The following is a 9,046-nucleotide window of genomic DNA, read 5'->3' on the forward strand; positions in this document are numbered from 1 at the left end:
ACAATTATCAATAGGCCGAGGAGTTAGGCCACTATGACTTTCACTGTTCATTTACTTTGCTATTTGGAATCCTTGGCATCTAGGCTGCTAGTGAAGATGACCACAACTGAAAGACCTCACAGTGAAGCAAGCATTCGTGGACCTTGTGGTAGAAGCTGTAGATATTGCCAAATAATATAGATAATATAGATAATATAGAAGAGAGCTTTCTCCGCTGGGTGGGACTTCTCCCACTGAGCCATCATAAAGGCCTTCCCAGTGAGTGGTTTCATGCCCCGCTCTCTTCTATTCACCACATCAGAGGAAACAGAAGCATGGCTCATAATCCAGAAGGCCTTCCTCCAGTCACTGCCACTCCAGATAACTTACACTGGCTGGGAAGACATCACTGCTGAGGCAGACTTCAGTGAACTCTGATGCCCCTGCTCACCTTACAGCTATTCTCATTCAGGCTGGAGGGTGAGAGGAAGAAGGAGGCTTTTGCTTGGTGGATCAACAGGAAGCTTGTAAGTGGCATAACAAGAGGCCTCTGCTTGGAGAGATCAGAAGCTAGGCTAAGCCTGGTGGAAACTACAATGCCCCATTAGTATGCCATATTCCTTTTTTTGGCTATATAATCAAGCTGTTCAACTCATGCAGGTTTTTTTTTCTTCCAGTTTACTTTCTAGTCAGCAAGGAGGAGATACCTTTCTGTGCTGTCCCCTGGTATGCATATTAGAGTCCACGAAAAGCTTCTCTTCAATAGCCTTTTGTTTGCTTACTGGAGTTCCTTATCACTCAGAGAAAGCTGAGCTGGAAACTCCAGGAGGAAACAATGGGCAGCAGTAGTAATAGCAGCAGTAGCAATAGGCATGCATGGTAGTAATAGGGGAGCTGATGGCAGAGAGGGGTGGATGGAAGAGATGATGGGGAAGAGAGGCAGTGTAAAGCCAAACTGTGGTGGAAGTACAGAGAAGTCTGTGAAGAGCTGAAAGCAAAGGACTGAAGGCTCTGGTTGCTGGAAAAGCTCCAGAGAGCCACCAACCCTTAAGTGCCAAGGGTCCCAAGGATCAAAGGCTGTATCAGTATAAGGACTGAGTATCTCAATACCTAGGGCTTGGGAGCTGTGTCTCCAGCTGCTCTTCGGAGCTATGGGTACTGACAACCAAGGTTTGCAACACTGGTTTGTTCTGTTATTACTGTTAACTGCCACTAAGAGCTGAGAATAATAGTAGCTTCCAAGGGCCAGGTCACTGGTGATCAAAGCCCAGAGCAATAATAAGTCTCTAACCTGAGAACCTAGAGCTGTAAGACTTTGGTCTCTGGAACTGTAAACCTTTAACTCTTAGGACTTGGAGCTATAAATCTATCAATCTGTTAGTTCAGCTCATTAGCTTTTGGCATGAATAAGCCAAGATGTTCCAACACTAACAAAACTATCATATGAGTAATATGATAAACTTAGGATCATTTTCCCCCAACTATTACCTTCATCTTTGTAAAAAATAACCCTTCCTTCTCTCAGTTAAAGTTTAGCAGTAATGTTGTTCAAGTGCGCTTTATTTTATTTCTTACTTTTACAGACTAAAGCATTGTGCCCATTCAAGCATTCACACACACACACACACACACACACACACACACACACACACACACAAACACACACCCCAAACTGACTTTTGACTTTCACTTTATTTCCCATTAGAGTACCACTTCTATGGGGGGAGGGGGAGGAAGCTGGAAGCAATAGGAAACATTACAAATTTGATTTCTAGTATGAAGTCGACAAAATAGAATCAGCTTGCATATTCCATGGAAACTCCAGAGGGGCTGATGACACAGAAGAGTCAGTGTAGCAGGTTGAAGAGAAGATAGTGTAGCAGGATGAAGAGCCAGGAAGATTTGAGACTGACTATGTTATCATTTGCTGACTGCATGATGTGGGCAAGTGGGGTTTGATATTTATTTTCTTCCTTTGTAAATTTAGCATGCCAGTAACTATTTAAAGTAAGTAGCAAAGAATAGGGAAAAACATGTGTGAAATGTACTAAATACAGTACCAGTAACGACGGAGATACTCAAAAGTAAAGTCTATGGATAGAATTGAGAAGATGTATTAAAAATACATATAGACAACCAGACAACAAGCCTGTAATACCAGCTACTCGGGAGGCTGAGATCTGAGGATCATGATTCAAAGCCAGTCCAGAGAAGGAAAGTCCCTAAGACTGTTATCTTTAATTAATCAATGAAAAGGCAAAGCTAAGGGACGGTGCCCAGGCCCAGAGGTCAAGCCTCAGTATTGGCACAGAAAGAATCTATTTAGATTGCAATGTTACAAAGACAAAATACTAAGCGAGGACCATAGAAGACACACATTCCTGCCCTAGGCCTATAGACGGCTCCAGCGTCTCCATCACAGTGTCTTACCTAGCTCAGGACCAGACTCTTGCTTTTCCTCTTTTTCCCTTTTTCTTTTGATTCATAATGGCGTATGAACTCAGGGCCTCCTACTTATTAGGCAGGTGTTCTTCAGCCATGCCTCTGGCCCATTTTGCTTTAGATTTTGTGGATCTGGGCTCAGGCTGGCCTGGAATGAGATATTTTTACCTATGTCTCCTGAGTAGCTTGAATTACAGATGGATGCCACTACAAAGAGGTCCCCAGGTGACAGAAGGTCTCAGTAACTTTTGTCTAGGCTGGCCTTGAGCTGTGATACTCCAGATCTCTATCTCATGAGTAGCTGGGTATATGGACATAACCTACAATGCCCAACTGTGTCAGACACTTCCTGGGTCTTCTTTGGATCTCAAGACATATGCGAGCTCATGGATCTGTCCTTTTGTACGCAGGAGACAGACATCCTCATGTTATCAAAGACAGGGTTTGTGTTGATTTCCACTTTATGCCCAGCAGCCGTCATGGTATCTGCAGCACAGTCCTGCATTCTACATGTGCACAGTAAATGTCCAGCGCATTGACTCTAAAGAAAGACCTGGTAGGAACATTTGAGACTGCTAAAAAAAGAATATGGTACAGTTTTTCTCTACCAAGGAGCTAGATATATTCCTAGACATTGTTCCAGTTGTTTCAGAGACAGCTTAGTGTATAAAGTAGTGCTCAGTTGCTTAGCAAGAATAATGAATCCTGCAAAAAATTCTGAAGTCTTTTCATATCCTATGATAAATGTAATTGAGAAGATGCTTTAAAAATAGCCCTAGAGCTACACAGCCTTATTGGAATAAAATACCATGTTAGAAAAACAATTCCCCATAAATGAGTACTAATTTTCTAACAATGAGAAAAAAGTAGACAGCAAAGTCCATAATATCTGTTATTAAATTATTGCAGCCTAATATTCTAACAAAAAATGGGCATCGGGCCCAGAAAATTATTCTTGCTATACTCTGTTTCATCAATACCTTGATCTGGCTCAGGTTTCTCACATACATGTAATCTAGGAGAGAGCAGGAGGTTTGCTTATAGGTCAGGGGAAAATAAAATTTGAGCATTGCATGTAGCTTTCTCAATGAAAGTTCTTATACTTAATTTTAATACTAATATAATTTACATAATCCAAAACATTATCGTGAAAGCTGGATGACTTTTTTTTATGCCTCTGAGTTTTTTGGGAGTGGGGTTGGGGAACTCAGGGCCTATGCATTCTTCTTGAGCTGTTTTTTGTTCAAGGATAGTACTTTACTACTTGAACCACAGCTCCACTTCTGGATTTTTGGTAGTTTATTAGAGATAAGAGTCTCTCAGAATTCCCTGGATGATTATAATTTCGGCCTTCCTGACTCCAGGACTGTGAAAAAAATAAATGTCTGTTGTTGAAGTCCAGACAGTCTTAAGTATTTTGTGAGGGCAGACTAAGATTACTAATCAAAGGACAGACATTTTTAAAAATAATCTTTGGCACAAGAGAGTAATAGCAACATATCTGGATGTATTGAAAACAATGACAATATAGTAAAATGAAAACCACAGGTATATTTGATAACTAACAATATTTGAAGCATATTAAAGTGACCAGATTTTTTTTGTGCATGTATACCAGTCCTGGGGTTTGAACTCAGGGCTTGAGTGCTGTCCCTGAGCTCTAGGTCCACTTCTGGCTTTTTTGGTGCTTTACTGGAAATTAAGGGTCTCACAGTCTTTCCTACATGGCTTGATGTAGAGCTAGGATCTTCAGATCTCAGCCTGTGTAGCTAAGATATAGGCGTGGATCACGACTTATGCCTTTGATTTTAAGAAATGATTTTTATAAGGACAGTTTTATTTATCATAGTGCTTTAGTGCACCATGGTTCAGATAAGAAACAACAGGCTGCCCAACCTGAACTGATGTTTTGTGGACCAGATTTAAACTTGATTATATTGAAGAACTGAAATAACAGGATTTTATGTGTTCCTTTCACATAGCTTATTCTATCCAGATTAATATAAACATTACTTTCTCAGTTTCCCAAAGGCCAACTTTCAGTCTACTAATTTGGCTTTTGTATTTAGCTTTGGGGTAGCTCTGGGAAAGTGAATCAACTATGAGGATGAGTTATTCCTCATAGGGACTGAGATATGAAAAACAGTTAACTTTCCATACACTTTTCTCATGATTATCACTAATCCTGTGGGAGATAAATTTCTTTAGAACATGGCCAGTTTCCTGAAAGAATATGTAGATACTTGCTCAGTAGTTTACCAAATATTGCAAAAACAATTAGTCCACACACATAATCTGGTCAATTTTGGCAACATAGATTCATTGAAAACTCTTCGGTCTAGTAGCCAAATGTTATATTGGCCTGAATTTTTTTTCTTGTAGTCATACCCCTTTACATGTCTGGGAATTTATTCTGCTCAACTTACTGTGTTTGTTCAAATATAGGAGGGCTTAAAATAAATTCCTTATTTTTCACTAACACTGTAATCTGGCTTTGCTTTTATTAAATAATAATACATTTATCTTGGAGAAAAATTTATTTTTTTTCTTTATAAATCCCAAAGAAGTGGAAAGTTAAACCCTAGAGATTATGAATAGAGTTGTACTTGGGCAAGCTCATCTACATTAATCCCATCCTGGGACCAATTTTCATTACAGAAAATCTTTCTCATACTGGGGAACTAGGGCAGGGAATATTAGTGTCCTGAGATAATAAGAAAACTCTATACTAGAGTTTTAATGATACAAATAGAGATCTTTTTATTGACATAAGTTTTCTTTTATAAATTTTATATCTCCCTAGAACATTCTATTCCCACAGTTAGGCAAAATCTGAACACATAATTTTCTATCAAGATTATGACTTCTGGGCTGGAAATATGGCCTAGTGGCAAGAGTGCTTGCCTCCTACACATGAAGCTCTAGGCACCACATATATGGAAAAACGGCCAGAAGGGGCGCTGTGGCTCAGGTGGCAGAGTGCTAGCCTTGAGCAAAATGAAGCCAGGGACAGTGCTCAAGCCCTGAGTCCAAGGCCCAGGACTGGCCAAAAAAAAAAAAAAAAAAAAAAAAAAAAGATTATGACTTCTGCTGGCAATTATATACCTTTGTAATTTAAATGCAGTGGTATAGGTATTTTAAGAGTTCTTTAAAAACTAGAAAAATATAGAAGACACACAAAGAAAGCAGATTCTGTGCTGAATTAAATGTCCAATTAACAATGCAGCAATAATCTCATCAATGAAATAAATGAATATCCTTGATGCTGCTGCATATCTCATGTAATTTGACTGCTTTTTCCTTGCCATACTTTCTGTCTATACCTCACTTTTATACATGTGTGTCCATATATACATACACACATGCATATATGGAATCTCATATGTTCCTTTTTCCTGATCTGGTAGCAGTATGAAGACTTCTCAGTGTTGCTCTAATGCTTCATTACGCATAACTCAAGAATAAGAACCTATGTATCTCAAGAGCAAGAACTTATGTTTTTATTCTGAGCACAAAACACTATTGCCATAGGGAAATCAACATTTACATCATCAATTTTATTTGATTGAAGATGCCGAGTTATCATTATTGGCAGGTGAGAGTATATGATACTTAACAGATCCTAAAGACTCAGGAAGCAGACTTGTGGGTCTTGTGTAAACACTTTCAACAAAGCAAACTCAATGCAGGGAAAATAAAGACAGAAAAAAAATAAAGCAACCTATTTTTGGTGTAAATAAGTTTCTGAGACTGAAGGAGGGACATATGCTTGTGATTTTATATGGTACTTCAAATAGGGTCTTGGTAGTTCTCTGTCCGTTACTCATTCCCTGGAGCATAGAAGAATATGTTGGGCCCAAATTCTGCTCCAAGCGGTCTCCAACTTTAAAGAATTCCAAAACATTATCTATCCACTGACCAGCCATAATTTCCCACACTTAATTTTTTTTCTTGTCAAACAAGTGCTGTCTTTAAGACTTCATGCTCATTTTAGATACTGAGAGTTTTTTTTCCTCCCCTTTTCTTCCTTCATTTTCCACCTTGTGCCACTGTTCCTGATAGTAAGCCACTGACATTTACTTGTAAACCAGACCTCTCAATGTAGCACTTTATTTGCATCTTTCAGAACCATCCCCATCTGTTGGTACTATGCAGCCTACGCAACCCCTTAGGCGAGGAGGCTGTGTTATATCCCAGAAGGATCTGTGGCATCTCCATTTCCACAGGAGGACAGGGAGAAATCAGGCTTCCAAATTCAGCACATGGGTTCTTTAAGGTGAGGAAATGAAGCCTTTCCTAGCTCAAGCTGGTGCTGCTGTGGTTATCTGTAGTACCACAGACATTGTTTGCATGAAATCCAACCAAAGGAGAGGGACCCACAGATCCTTTTGAGATAAGAAACAAAAGAATCACAACCCAGTAAACTGGAAAAAGATAAAAATACTGTTGGGTTTGTTTGAAAAAGAAAGTATTTTATTACCATCCAGGAAGCTCCACTGAGCCTCAGCATCCATAATTTTCATTGAAGTTTTACTGTACAGGTATGACTGATTGAAAGAAGATCATGTGATTGAAATCAATTTCTGGCTCCACTGGACTTCTGGAAAGTTAGGATTGTTGAACTCTCAAGTCTTTAATCACATGGTTAGCCTTTCTGCTAGTTATATATTTAGGCTCAACTGTGCAAAATTAGAGCCAACTTGATATTGACAACCTTGCTGTTGAATTCAACATTAGGTGACTCTAGTTGTTTTTACTGTACACTCTTATTGATTCTTGTGAACATTTAGAATTGGACAAAGTCTTCTAAGCAAAGTCAGTTAAAGCTTCTTCTTCTCCATCATCGTTCTGTGTATGGAGACGATCCTTATTTCATTTTTCCATAAATCCAGTCACTTTTTTTTGGCAAGATGCAATGGCTCATGCCTGTAATCCGAGCTGCTCAGGAGGCAGAGTTCTGAGGATCCTGGTGGGGAGGGGTGTCTCTCCAGATAAGCACCAAAAAGGAAAGCCAGAAGTGCAGCTGTGGCTCAAATGGTAGAGCACTAACTTTGAGCAGAAAAGGTCAGGGATAGCACCCAGGCCCTGAGTTCAAGCCCCAGGGCTGGCACACACACACACACACACACACACACACACACACACACACACACACAACTGTAGTTCACTTTAATATGCTTCAAATGTTGGTCACCAAATACATGTGTTTCTTGACTGTATTGCTGTTTGTTTCTATAGATGCAGATATTTTGCTATTACTATCTTGGATCAAAGATTACAAAAACAATGGTTAGTGCTATCCTATTAGTAATCTTAGTCTGCCATAATAAAATATTTAAGACTGGCTGCTTTTAACAGAGAAATCCATTTTCTTTTTCTTTTCTTTTTTTTTTTTTTGGCCAGTCCTGGGCCTTGGACTCAGGGGCCGAGCACCGTCCCTGGCTTCTTCCCGCTCAAGGCTAGCACTCTGCCACTTGAGCCACAGCGCCGCTTCTGGCCGTTTTCTGTATATGTGGTGCTGGGGAATCGAACCTAGGGCCTCGTGTATCCGAGGCAGGCACTCTTGCCACTAGGCTATATCCCCAGCCCCCTTTTTTTTTTTTTTGACAGTTATGAAGTGTATGTTTATTATATTTCTAAGTACTTGTACAACAAGTCCATGACAAATTACCAGATTAACTTCATGTTATTTCTTCAGGATGGGGTTTATCAATGACTTCAAATTTGGGATCTTCAAATTTGAAGGTAGGGAATGTCATCATGTCTCCTTTCCCATACATTTGTTGAAGTTAAAAGATCTCTCTCTCCAGGTCTTGCTGATACTCTGGGCCAGTATCAACAGGTCCTTGAGATGACTGTCGCTTTGCTTTGCACTCTCTGATCTTGTCCACAAAGAGTTTCTGTATAGGATCAAGTTCCTTATTAAATGCCATGGCTGTCACACCAATGTTCCTCCGCAAATGAACAGAGACTGCTGACCAAAGGACAGAGGAGAATCTGAAGAGCCTCTGAAGAATCATGGTGGTTCTTGCGCACTCAGTCCTAAGCCGCCCGAGTCACCGCCGCCACCGCCGTCCTACTTCGAAATCCATTTTCTTAAAGTCCTGGAATCAGGAAGACCAAGTGATTCTTGGCATTCTATATACACTTTCTTTCTGGCTTGCAGCTACTCTTTTCTTCCTGTGATTACTAGAGTTTCTACAAGACCAGATTCCAGCTTCATACCTAAAACCTTACCAGGATGAATGCATTAATGATTGAAAGGAACACCAGGAAAGTCAAGCAGTGACTGACTCCTGTTTTCTATATAAGTGTTACAGAGAAAACCTATGTTTAGTTTCTGTTATAGTATTACTATCACCATTATTACTTTTCCTATAGGAATAGGAAAATTTGGATGTGAATTCTTAGAGCATATTGAGTAAAAAGTTAGACAATATGTTTTGGCACTTAGATGGGTAAATTGGTTTAGCTCATGGAAACTGCTGAAGAGGTCTCAAACATAATTTGTAACAATTGCATTTGATTCTCACATCGGATGTCCCAATACCAGTAGGTTAGTCCCATCTGTGAAAATGGCAGAGAGCTTGTAAGCAAGATGGCAGACCCTCAGCAGTCTGGCTCA

General features: G+C 39.8%; 1 pseudogene; it reads right to left on the reverse strand.

Moving 5' to 3' along the window:
* Positions 1-8,034: 8,034 nt before the first annotated feature.
* Positions 8,035-8,498, reverse strand: LOC125342713 (annotated as a pseudogene).
* Positions 8,499-9,046: the final 548 nt, after the last annotated feature.

The sequence above is a fragment of the Perognathus longimembris genome, chromosome 2 (assembly GCF_023159225.1).
Source record: "Perognathus longimembris pacificus isolate PPM17 chromosome 2, ASM2315922v1, whole genome shotgun sequence".
NCBI lineage: Eukaryota > Metazoa > Chordata > Mammalia > Rodentia > Heteromyidae > Perognathus > Perognathus longimembris.